Source organism: Canis lupus, chromosome 19, assembly GCF_011100685.1.
Source record: "Canis lupus familiaris isolate Mischka breed German Shepherd chromosome 19, alternate assembly UU_Cfam_GSD_1.0, whole genome shotgun sequence".
Taxonomy (NCBI): Eukaryota; Metazoa; Chordata; class Mammalia; order Carnivora; family Canidae; genus Canis; species Canis lupus.
Window position 1 is genome coordinate 6,304,228 of NC_049240.1, and position 13,835 is coordinate 6,318,062.

The 13,835-nt window shown below is 34.7% G+C and overlaps 1 long non-coding RNA gene across 2 annotated transcripts; it reads left to right on the forward strand.

Annotated features, from left to right (window-relative positions):
• Positions 1-1,387: 1,387 nt before the first annotated feature.
• Positions 1,388-13,430, forward strand: LOC119864435. 2 transcript variants are annotated; one of them, XR_005373896.1, is made up of 4 exons: positions 1,388-1,500; positions 8,303-8,370; positions 10,248-10,347; positions 11,372-13,430. It is a non-coding gene; the product is annotated as an uncharacterized LOC119864435 (long non-coding RNA). The 2 variants fall into 2 exon arrangements; XR_005373895.1 differs by having other exon boundaries at positions 8,303-8,797; positions 11,372-13,416.
• The last annotated feature ends 405 nt before the right edge of the window (positions 13,431-13,835 follow it).

The following is a 13,835-nucleotide window of genomic DNA, read 5'->3' on the forward strand; positions in this document are numbered from 1 at the left end:
GAACAAAAGTGGTTTAAAGGCCATAAAGGCCAGTCTTCCCTTTAGCCTCTAGTTTTCCAAATGGAGAAAAATCTGCCTTAGACCTTAAGTATTCAGTGGAATCCAATCTTGACCCTACAGATCCTGCCATCTCTCTGCTTAGAGAGGCTGGTTGTCTCTGAGAAGAGGTTTGAAGCCTTTTAATACTGCCCTGCTTCCAACTATAACTACTTCTTTGAGGTTATTTCTTTTTTAAATTTCTCAGTGTCCTTCTGTTTTTTATCTTACTCTTTTTAATGGAGTTCAGTTATCCATGACCCATCTTTCTTCTGTTTACCTTCTCAATCAATTATAATTTATATTAGTTTGTCACAAAACCCTCTTATTCTATATTTGTTGCATGTATAATTTATTTATATTTGGCTGTATTACATTTTTTAAATCAACAGACTTTTTTTTTAAAAAACAGTTTTAGGTTCATAGCAAAGTTGAGTGAACAGTAGAGTTCTCATATACCTCCTCTCTTCCCCATACACAGTGACTGTATTAATTTTTTTCTTGCTTTAATTGTATTTTTCAATGGAAGCATCACTAGATGTTGTTTTCATATTTATATCTACAGAAGCAAGAATATTTATAATGATTATAACCATAAGGATTATCCATATACATTCACAGCAAGCTATCAGAAATATTAACACCAATTGGAGAAATGTCTAGAGATTTAAAATAAGAAAGCACTGGGTATTATATAAGACTGATGAATCACTGACCTCTAGCTCTGAAACTAGTAATACATTATATGTTAATTAATTGAATTTAAATAAAAATTTAAGTAATAAAATATGAAAGATTATTAGAATCTCTTAAAACACAGTAGGAAAGTTTCATCATCTATTAGATGCCCCTCATAGGCAGAAGGAATAACAGCAGCATGCGCGATGTGTTTTTGCCAGCCTCCACCTGTTGTCTCAGGAACAAAGATCGGATTTCCATAAGCTTTGTGAGTCTTTTATTAAAAACAGAACTTTATCCCCCAATATTGCAAAATTTGTAATAGTATATTTTAGGAGATCTAGACTTGCTTTTTCTCCATTACTTGCATTCATATTAAACATATACGTTGTTATCCTATTTGAAGAGCTATAATTCTTGCTTGATCATCTCATGTGTGAATTCTGATGATACAAAAGTCACTGTCTCCATTCTGTATGATCATTACATAAGGGAAAATTTTGAAATGATAATATTAATATATTTAAAAATTTATTTTAATTAAAATCATTTTAATTTAACATAAGCTTTTTACAAACATTAATTTAATTAATCTTCATATTACATGATAGCAGTTATTTTTTACTCAAGATTTTTTTTTTTTACTCAAGATTATTGATGAAGTCCAGAAAGTTGATTTACTTGCCGCCTAATTAGTGAATGATAGAGACAGGATTCAAATCCAGGATGTCTAGCTCCAGAGCTCCTACTCTTAGCCATGAAAGAGACAAAGCTGGTAGGAAGGAGGTAAGAGGATTCAGTCTGTTTTAAATCTTCCAATCTTCTGGAAAAAGATAGCCCATAATCAGATTTGTCTATTCTTTCTTTCTATCTTTCTTTTTCTTTTTTTTTTTTTTTACTTTTGTTACTCTTTGCTATTCTGTCTCCAACAAGTTTTTTGTTTGTTCGTTCATTTTTGTTTCTTTATCATTTTTGCTCAGTGCAGGGTTCATGACAACCAAGGGTCCAAGAATAAGTTCTCATTGATATTTTTTTCCTCTTTCAGACTTTTTCTAGAGTCTGCACATTAATCAAATGTGTTATTTGTTTTAACTCTTTTTGAGCACAACATACTGCATAAAAAGTAGTTAAATAAATCAGCCCCTCTTATAAAATGTTTACTGCAGTTGTTTTAGAATTTCCTTATAGGCAAGGTAAAAGAAGAATCCCCTTAGTATAAAATTGTGTCAACCTTTTTCCCCGTATTTTATGAGTCAAAGGAGATGTTCTATAATCCTAAGATTATGATCTGAGGAGATTTTTATTATCAAATTAGTTTGATTTTTGATGAGTTAGGTCTGTGAGCACACCAAATGAGACCAAATAAAAATAACTATTAAATCTTTTACTAGTAAGCAAGATTTAAGTAGAAGAATAAAAGTCTACAAGAATGAGACCCTAATTTCCATTAAATATGTTATTTTCAACATTTCCTACATATTAGAATTTTCTTGGAATCTACAGAAAATACACAGATGCACAGATTTCACTACCAGAAATTTATATTTCATTGTTTTGTGATAGAATTTGAGGATTATTTTTTTACTAAGCTTTTGCACATTAGCCTTTTGATATAATGACACGTGATGAAATGAACTCATTTTATCTTATTTTCTTAAATATTTATTTATTTATTCATGAGAGACACACAGCAAGATGCAGAGACACAGGGAGCAGGAGAAGCAGGCTTCCAGTGGGGAGCTTGATGTGGGATTCAATCCCAGGACCCCAGGATCATGCCCTGAGTTGAATTAGGCAGACGATCAACCCCTGAGCCACCCAGGCATCCCAAAATGCACACATTTTAAATGTTCACTTTCTATATTTAAAAATGTTGAAATCTGTGTAACCACAACACATTAGAGTTTATAGAATATTTCTATTTTCTATTACCTCCAGAATTTTCTTGTGCCCCTTTGTACTAAATGCACCCGCCTATCTCTGGCTCCAGGTCATCACAGATTTGTTCTTGGTCACTATAGAGTTGGTCTTGCCTTCTTACTGCACAGGATTATATTGTGGGTTTGTACCAAATTTGTGTTCACAAGTGTGTGTATACCCACAGACACACACACATGAATATTCATATACATATAAATATACCTAAACATAAACATACAGACACGTGTAAATATATATGATGTGTGTGTATATATAACATATTATATATATTTAAAATGCTTGCATTTTCTTAGTTCTTTTTAAAATCTTTGCCTACCCTGTTAATCTTATGTTAGAGAAAATTTTTCTTGTATTTCTTTCTGGAATTTATACAGCTTTATGTTTTTTATGTTTAAGTGTATGACCAATTTAGTTAATAACTACTTGGGAAGCAGAAAGAGTTAAAGTACCTTTCTTCGGCTACATATTACTCTCTTCCATCACGATTTAGTAAAAATATTATTTTTTGCTTATGGCAGCACTGTCAAAAGTCAACATGATCTGGGGAAAGGCTTAGTTTTTAATGGCGTGAGCAGAGGACAGAGGCAGATTTTAGTGGAAGTGAATAATGGGTTTCTATACTCTGAATTGTTGCATTTGATCAACAAGTCTTTCCTTACGTGACTACTACAGCACTTGATACTTTGAGAATAGGTCTTAAAGTAAATACATTAGTGTAAGCCTTCCAATTTTGTTCTATCTCAATTTTATTTTAGTTTTTTAAATCACTTTGTTGTTCCATATAAATTTTAGAATCAGTTTTAACTTCTACCAAAACAAAACAAAAAAAAAAAATGTTTGGGGGTATTTTCGATTGGGATTATGCTGGGTTTATGGATCCATTGGGGTGAACCAAGAACTTTAAAAAATAACTTATTTTATTTTATGTATTTATTCATGAGAGACACAGAGAAAGAGAGAGGGAGAGAGACATAGGCAGAGGGAGAAGCAGGCTCCATGCAGGAAGCCCAATGTGGGGATCAATCCTGTGACTCTGGGATCACGCCCTGAGCCAAAGGCAGACGCTCAACCACTGAGCCACCCAGGCATCCCAATATCACTTATTTTAATCCATGTAATTGATATCTCTGCATTTTAGGTCTTCTTAAATTATTGTCAGAAATATTTTGTAATTATTAGTATATTCGTTTTTCATGCATTGTGTTGAATTTATCTCAAATTATTTTGTCTTTTTATTCTCTTTAAATGGTATTTTTATTTCATTTACTATTTTTTCCCAGTGTGTGAAAAACAATTGATTTTTTTTTCTAGATTTCTTTGGATATTCTATCAATAATAACATCTTGCTTTCTGTGAAAAAAATACTTTTGCTTCCTTTTTTTTTTTTTTGCAATAAGCATGCTTTGAACTTACTTTTCTTTTTTTTTCTTTTTTCTTTTTTTTGTTACACTAGATAGAACGTACAGAACAGTGTTACATAGAAGTAGTAAAAATGGGCATCCATGCCTTCCCATAGAGGGAAAGCATTCATTTATTCATCACTAAGTATAAAGTTAGAAGTAGGTTTTTCAAAGATGCCCATTATCAGAATGGAAAATTTCTTTCATTCTTGGCTGACAGACAGTTCTTACAAATGGATGTTTAGTTTTGTTACATGTTATTTCTCTAATTGTATGATCATATATGCTTTTTCTGATTTATGCTATTAATATGATAAATGATGTATGTTTTTTGACATGGCGATGCTAAACCAAACTTACATTCCTGAGGAGGGGTAACCTTCTTTTCATGATATGTTATTATTTTTATATATTATTCATATGCATTTCTAAACATTTCACTAAGTATTTTTAAGTCTTTTTTCATGATTGTCTCCTGCAATGAAATTTTCTCAACTCTGTGAGACCACCATGCTCTTATTGGGTTATGCCTCTGCACTGCACTGGGACCCAAAAAATGCCAGCAGGCAGAAAGCCTACCACTGTCCAGAGAAATATTTAGTCCTTCTGAGATGATCTGGAATAGGTGTTAAAATGGAATCAGTTATGTCTTTGATATCTATGTTTATAAACATATCCACTATGTCACTGGGCAACAATTTCATAAGAATGGCATCTGTTTTCCATTACATGGGATGTCTTCAACACTGCAAAAAATCACTGTTGCCCAGATTTCATCACCAGGAGTTTTGACTTAATTGTTATATATTTTTGCTTAATTGAATATGCATTCTTTTTACTTCTGTTTTTATTTTTAATCTCTTCAGGTGATTTTAATGTAATGCCATAAGTTGGAATCAACTGTTCTAAGTACCATAAGTTACAATTACTTCTTGTACAACAGTGCCAGAGAGTTATCTTGTCCCCACGAAGGAAGTTAAATAACATGCACAAGTTCATATATCAAGTGAACACATAATCCTTATAATCTGCTGATCACCAATGTGATTCTTTTATGACTTGATCAGTCAGGCGCAGCCACAAGAAGAGCATGAAGGAGGCTCAGGGAACAATAAGATTATTCTATTTAGAGGTTAGAGAAACAGAAGGCTCTGTGCAACATGCAGAGCCACAGAAGAAAAACACCAGGACGGTTAGGAGATGGAAAACAGAAACAAGGGCAAGGTGCAGGCCATTGCTTTTTATTGAGATTTCCACAGGAAACGCAAGGCAAGCAGGGTAATATGAACAATTTGGGATTGGCTAGTTTGAATAATTTTGGTGGGTTTTCAGCTGTAGGAATGGTCCTCAATTGCCTGGCATCAGGCCCAAGCATCATTAAAGCAGAGGATTATTGCCTCCTTGGGGTACATAAGTCGGGAAAAATGGCTGTGGATTGGTTAGTTTGCATCTTTGATATGTACCAGTCTGGGCCTTCTGTCATCTTCAAGGATTGCCTAGCTCAAGGAGACACAGTCTCTTCTAACCCAGAAAGTGTTTTTTACAATGACAAAATACTATAATATACAGAAAATTAAAAATATTTACAATACTACCAACATTCGTATGTTTTTTTTGGGGGGGAGGGTACTCTGAAGTGATGCCTTCTTTGGCTTATTTTATGATACTTGAGTCCCTTAGTTTAGTAAAATATTATTTTTTGAACCTATTCCTTGTATTAACTGGATGTCCTTTCAGAAGTGAAAAAAGTGTCTGATTGATAATCCCGACACCTGACCACATCCCACTGCATTACAAGAGAAGCAGGCTCCATGCAAGGAGCCCAACGGAGGACTCGATCCTGGGACTCCAAGATCACACCCTGGGCTGAAGGCAGGTGCTAAACCACTGAGCCACCCAGGGATCCCATTTTTTAAAATATTTATATGTAACCTGGGGTCTAGGAAATGTTCTGGAATTTTTTAGAGTTCCCAGGATAATCGTATTAAGAGTCTGCATCATGTGCCAACACTGTTAGACTCACAAAGCCTTGAGGTTAGTCTACAGCATAAACTGCTGGGAGATTTGGGGAAATAAATTAAGACAAGAAATTCAGGCCATTTTGAATATCAAAATCAAAATCTAAGAAGGTGGGGGGTCAGACTATTAAAAGCCATTAGGGCGTTCACCACTCTAATTGAATAAAGGAACCTTCTCCTGAAAGAAATAGTAGATCTGTTGCTAATGGAATCTTGGAAACCAAAGCCACAAAATTGGTGAGCATGTGTTGAGCACTTAAAAGCTATTAGAGTGCTCTCTACCTAACGCTAAGACTCTTGTGATAGGATAAGTCGATCACCCACCAACCTCAAGGAAATTTCCATGTAACAAAGGACACTATGAAATACCATAAAATCCTCAACCCAGTAGCAGCACATCCTTTTTAGGTATTAATTTGGCACTGAAAGATCTAAGGCTTAGCTAAAGAAATGAAATCCTCAAGTTTCAAAGAATTGAACTCATTACCTTCCAAAAGGCCTGCTTATTTTATGTCTATGAACTGTGGTCTTACAAGCTCTAGATATCTACAGAAATGGCAAAATCTTACTAAGACAATCTATAATTACTATGGTCATCATGGGGAATGTTCCAGTTAGATAAGAGTATTCATTTAAGAGCAAGGATTCCCAAATAAAACAAACTGAATGGGATACCTATTTTAATTGGCTTGCAGAATCCTCCAAAAGGGCTTGAAAAATCTAAAATAGCTTCATCAGAAGATTCATTTCAAAAGGTTAATGAAAAAAGATCCACATGTCACCTACATTCCGACGACCCAAGACCCTGTGTCTCCGAAGGAAGCCCAAATATCCTTGAAAGAACACCCCCAGGAGAAACAAGCTTGATCACTATGCCATCATTAAGTTCCCCCTAATTACTGAGTCAGCCATGAAGAAAATAGAAGACAACAACACACTTGTGTTCATTGTGGATGTCAAGGCCAATAAGCACCAGATCAAACAGGCTATGAAGAAGCTCTATGACTTTGATGTGGCCAAGCTCAACACCTTGATCAGGCCTGATGGAGGGAAGGAAGCATATGTTCGACTGGCTCCTGACTATGATGCTTTGGATGTTGCCAACAAAATTGGGATCTTCTAAACTGAGTCCAGCCGGCTATAAATCTAAATATAAATTTTTTCACCATAAAAAAAAGGCTAATGAAGAATGAAAGACAGGAGAGTTGTATGCCTAAAACAAAAGACTAAGGCTGATATGACTTCTACTATTTCCCTCTATCCTCCTTATTTGAATATTCAGTCTACTAATTCTCTATATGAATTTGCCTTTCCACTCTGAAAAGACTACAAAACCATAAACAAAAGCCAAAGTCTTCTAGGACGTCTCCAACATCTGTCCTTGAAGGAGGGCCCCCAAGTAGGAGCTTCCCAGGGTTGTTGGAATATTAAAATTAATGAAATTAATTTTAAATTAAATTTTAATAAATTAAATTAAATTAATAACATTAATATTAAAATTCATGAAAACCTTGCCAAATTCTAATAGATACTGGGGCTGCACTGTTTACTTTAAACCTACTTGCTCCAGAGCCCGCAGATGAGATGTTGGGAAAACTGTCAGAAGCCAACAGAGTGAGAGATCTTACCAGAGTCAGTTCTCCTTGATCTCTGTATTGCCCAGTCGAGAAAGGAACGTAGAGTTTCACATTGCTCCTTATTGGTTATCCATCCTTCTCTCTCCCACAGACAGCTGTTACCTTCTTGTTTGTCTTGTTTCATGTCCTGAGAACTCAGTTTGGTTTTCTTCTGTCTGGGACATGCAGGTTCTTGCATTACACAGGTAGCTCGCACATCACGTCGGGTCTCAAAAATATGGCCAGACAGAAATGTGGGTTGCATCCCATTTTTGGTTAGCTATGATGGCTGGATAGAAATGTGGAGTGCACTGTATTTGCAGCGAGCATCCTACTAACTATTGCCAGCTTTCAGGGGCTATCTTTGGGAGTGGCTCTGGAACTTGGGAATGTAATAATGTTTTACACCTTCTTCGGGAATGCCTCTTGGATCCTATTGGATAGGATATTGCCTATTGGATAGGTAGTCGATAGTGCCAGGAATATTCACTGTTTGTCCCAGCTGAAAACTAATATTTGAAAGAAATTTTTATGTAGGTATGTGGTTGTAAACTGACCAAATTGGAGACTAATATTCAAAATCTTACAGGAACTTTTTTTTTTTTTTTTTAAGGTCTTCTCTACCAAGCTGAATAAAACTGTTTATCCAGGGGGAAAGAAAAACATTCCAAAGACAAACAGGTCTAAATCTATTACATTGGAATTTTTTAATTTCTATTTTAGCTGAAGATTTTATCCCTTATGTAAAGGAGCAAATTGAAGATGATGTAGTTATATTGGTGGTGGATTAGCTCCTTGATGCCATTGAGGTTGCAACCCAGTTCTTGAAGGAATTAATTAAAACAACTGTCTTACAAATTGAGGACATCCTGTACAACTTGTCTGACAAACTGAGATCCAGAAAAGTTCACCTGTCCTTTTGCCAATCGCCAAACCAACCCTATTCATCTCAAGAGGCTTGTAGGTGTTTTCAAAATCTGGATTTAGGAAATAAAATTCCTTCTTGGAGGAATTTCACGTTCTTCCTCTGTGCCTTTGAGATGTAAGCATTCTTCCTGGGTTCTCTCAGACTTGAGGGCCATCTCTTTGAAATGCAAACTTCAGGGAGGTAAGTCTTATCCGAAGGGAAAAAAAGGAAAGGGTATTTAGAAAGCAAGTGAATGAAAACTCTTAAAAGCCTTTTCCATAAATAGTAATAAAAAGTTTAAGCAGGTAACCTTAACATATTATATCTGCGAAAAACACAATTTGGGTCCAACCGGTTGTATTTTTTTGGGGAGAGGATGTTTTTTGTTTTATAAGGTAGGGAGTTTTGCATTATCATCTTGACTAATAACTAAAAGTTTAAAATGAGCTTATAAGATCTCTGTTGGTTTAATTAAAACAGGCATGTCTTTTGAGACCTCAGCTTTGAGTATAACACTTTTATTTTACCTACGTTTTCTAACAGTCAAATAAGCTCATGTTAATATCTGTTATATAATTTGTCAGCAAGAAAGATAATTTAAGATGTTGATTAGCTGTTTAACGTCTCATGAAAATTTCATGAATTATCTAAACATAATTATTAATAAGTAAATTAAATAGGTGTAAGTAAAAGCTTATAAATGGATTATTCAACAATAATTATGATTCATGGTATGTCTGCTTAAAAATAGTTTCCAAAATTTTTTTGGCAACTTGCAACCTTAAAGTTATGCTGACATAAATGATCAATAGTCATTGAATACCTTGATCATTTCCAAATAAAATGATGAAATATTAATTACAGAATATAGGTTTATGCTCTTACTTACCATAGGAACTAAACGATATTTGAGTCTATGAGTAAACATACTTTGTGCCACATTGAAAATTTTACTGTGAGGAAGAATGTATTTCTAGAAATTATGAAACATTTATAAATTTGCCAATCCTAGTGTAACAGAAAGTACAAATTGCTTACTTCTTTAGTTTTCACTAGTAATTAAGAAATCTAAGGGTCAAAAATTCTAAATAACATGTATAATTAAAACTATTAGAAATAATTAGGGAAAGATCTTTATGCAGGCAAGTAGGATATATTTTTGGTAAGAAAAGGTATGAAGTATGGACTTGTGTTTTTGTTAAGGGAAAAAGAATAATTTTGTCCTAAAGTAGAACAATCGATTGTTTCAGAAAGAGGAAGAGAGAATAAAAAGGACAAGTCCTTAAATGAATATAAACAGTTATATTCTTTTTCCATCTTGGGAAAGAAACTTGGGAAACAAGATTCTTGGGAAAAAGAATCTTGGGAAAGGAATTTTTTTTGTGTGGTCAGGCTAGCTTGGAATGTTAGAATGGATTTATTTAAGTATCTTTTTGAAAATATTTTAATATTAAAAGTACTCTGATTCAAAATTAGCATTTATTTATTTTTCTCTGTTAAAAAGACAAAGTTTTCTTAGATTATTGGCCTTCTCTTAATTAAAAAAACTGTAAACAAATGTTTTTCTTTACTATTTAAGTAATCTGCCTGGAAAGTAGAAGTTTTGTGTTTTACCAAAACAATTTACTGTGCTTCATGTTTTCTTCATCAGGTTTGACTACTTAAGAAAACTCAATCTTCTCAATTTTAAAGCCACTAAGGTTTCTTATAACTACGTAACTTTCTGTATTTGCCTTTGAAGTCTTTAAATGGTAAGTGTATATTTTTTGACAAACTTCTCAAAAATCAAATTCTAAATTAAATGTTTACCTTAACGTTGGGATTTTTTCCAGAGTCCCCAGAATATCTCAAAAGATTTGTTCCATCTCCTTCTAGAGAGAGAAATATTAAAATAATTAGGCTTATTTGACATGTTAAATTGCATAGAAAGCATTGTCAAATAAGAAACAGTGTGTAAACTTCTTGGATTATATTTCTATGGGTATGTTATTAATATCAGTGTTCTAGCAATTGTATAAAATTCCTAAAAGCCCACTGTGTTCTAACACAATGCTATTAGTCAACCCCAGTTATCACCTTAAAATGTTGGATATCACAGAAACAATCAAATTTCCTTATCATCTCCATTATAATGAACTCTCATCAGATCTTTAACTATGGGAATTTGCATATGTCACAACTGAAGGTTTCATCTGACATCGGGTCCCTTTCAAATGCCAGAGACCTCAAAATTAAATTCACCAGGAAGAGAAATAGTTGAAAACAGGGTAGACTGCTTCCTTCTAAGCCATCACATCAAGACCACTTCTTTTCATTCCTCGTTTTCTCTCTGGCCATCCATTTCCTAATACTTACTTTGAAGGTCTCTGTGATCTTTTGTCTACATTTTTCCTTGCCCTTGCCTAAAAAGATAATGCTATTGTTCTTATCTGTCAGGCCATTCCAAAAGAGTGTGATCTAATCTCCAGCCAGCTGCTGGATTTGCTATGATACTGGTGACCCTATGGTTCTTTCTTCCCATCATAAACTTCTCCCTTATTTCCAGTACTTTAGTTTCTCTGGAACAAGCTGTCAGGATAAATATTTCTGAGGAAGTGGAGACACTATTACACAAAATACATAAACAGGCCAACTGGCTTTATAAAGTACTCCCCTCTTTGGCATCATTTCTTGACTTATTTGATTCTAGCTGGTGGGTCCTGGGAACTGTGGCTCATGAGTACTTTCCAAACCATGGGCATTGTTTCGTTTCTAATAATTATTATTCTTTTCCAGGTATGCTGTGTTCTCTCAAAAGTTTTAAATGCATGTGGGCAGCCAGTGGCCGGTGACATATGATCTGCCTCCCATCAAAATGAAAAGAGAATAGAAAAATATAACAGTTCTAAAAACACAAGCCTGAAATCCCCTCTTGTGAAAACTGTTCTGAGGCCTAAAGAGGCAATGGTAACGACAGCCATACTGAGACTAATATTTTTGACCAAAGTCCTTAAATGGTCATGAGGATAATCAAAAGGGGGAACTGTTGAAAGAAATTTCTAGGCCCAAATTGGAAATGCTCATGCCTAGGGTGCCATATCAGCAAACTGAAATTTAGGTATTTCGTGTTCTTTTCAATGTTCCACTTAACCGGAAACTGTATTCCCAGTTAACCCATCCCCAAGTGCCAAACCGACTCTGGGCTTTTTCACCCCAAGCAAGGCTGGTTTTGTAGCCCCTGCCAATTAGATATTTTCTATTTTTCACTTTCTTGTGCTTTATTCTTTATCCCATGAAAGCTTCTTTCTTAAGCCTTAAGCCCCATTTTGCAGTTCTTCAAAAGGAAGCTGTCCACTTCATGAAGTGTTAGTTTGTATCTCTTAAATTGACTGCTTGAATAAGAGTATTAACTATTGTAAAACTAAACCCTTGCTATCTTAACTTTAGTGAAATGGCTTCTTAGCAAAGTCTGTCAGTCATAGAACTAATTCCTAATGATTTATGAAGAAACATACATTTTTGTTGAAAGAATATTGACTGGCTCTCAGAATTAATGATGGGATAGAAGGGTTAGACTCAAAAAATAGTCATGCACCAAAGGAGACTCAGAAGCCAGGATCACAGCTGCACATATGCCATAGCAAGTGGCTGATGATGGATATCTGATGATGGAGACTGGAGACTGGTGTTGTCATCTCTGCCCCTACCAGTATTGGTCTTTATTCCTCCAATGTCTCTTCATCCAGATTCTGGTTTTCTATCATGGTCACCACATGCCTGATTAATTTTCTCTTGTTCTTATAGTATACACTTAATGATTGTCTGTCTCAGACTTGTCTAGCTCAATCATAGGCAAATGCCTAAGCTGCCAAGTGGGCAGGGAAAGTGAGAGCAGTGCTATACAGCTTTTCTGCTACAATGGTCAATTCTTCTAAAACTGGGTGAGGGGTCAGGTATTGGGTTGGAGTGAAAGTCATCCGTCTTGGTTGACTTTTGTGAAGAGGAGAATTCCAGGTAAATGTGTCAGTTTGTCATCCTCACAATGACTCCTCATTCAACAACATAGTATACAGGGGCCGTGGCACCTTATATAAGAAATCGATTTTCATGTGCCTTTTTCTAGCTCCTGTCAAAAGTTCAGCTTAAAGAAGTGATGTAAAGGAAATTTTCTAATTTATTCTGAAGTTTAATCCTCCTCCATATAATCTAAATTCGACCTTTGAGATCAGTTTATTCTTTGATAATATACACATTTTTATGGTATTCATTATTATATTGCATAAATAGGCATTAGTTTTGTCTTCATAAAACCATGATAATAGCATCGTGTTTGTTTTCTGGCCTTTACTTTTGTGTCACAAAATTTTGTGAAAATTATGATGTATATTTACTTCTGTATTGGTTGTAAAAATAGTGTTTAAGAATTTTTCATGACATCGATTTTAAGATTTATTTAAATTTTTGTGGGCTTAACTAATTCAATGTGAGAAAACTATTAATTTCATCTAAGGAATAGGTATCATACCTCACTTTAAATAATGTATGTGAGAAAGCTGAAATCTGATATAAAGAACAAAAATATTACTGTTTGTATGGTTTCTAACCCCTTGTCATTATTTTAACCAAACTCCAAATATGCATAAGTTTACTCAAGAAATTGATATAAATTGTGATGTGTGTATGTATTCATCATGAACCACTAAAATCCTCTAAAGATCTGACCATTCAAAAAGATACCTTAAATGTTCAGATAAAATATGTATAAAACATCAATTAATAAACAGTGGAATTCATTTTCTGTACAGAAAATAAGTAGGCTTTGCAATGTTAACTTAAAATTGGGACTTTAAAATTGTAATTCCAGAAGTTTGTTAATAAAAATACTAAAACATAGGGGTGTCTGAGTGGCTCAGTTTCTTGAGCCACTGACTCTTGGTTTTGGCTCAGGTCATGATCTCAGGGTCATGAGATCATGTCATATTCCACAGTCAGCAGAAAATCTGCTTGAGGTCCTTGCTCCCTCTTCTTCAGCCCTCCCCTCTGCTTGTGAATGTGCTCACTCTCTCTCTCTGTCTTAAATAAATAAGGTTTTAAAATATATATTAAAATATAAAAAAGCCAAAGTGATAAAAAGTAAAAACTATATTAGAAATCTGTCCCAGAGGGCAGCCCCAGTGGCCCAGTGGTTTCGTGCCACCTTCAGCCTAGGGTGTGATCCTGGAGACCCAAGATCGAGTCCCATGTCGGGCTCCCTGCATGG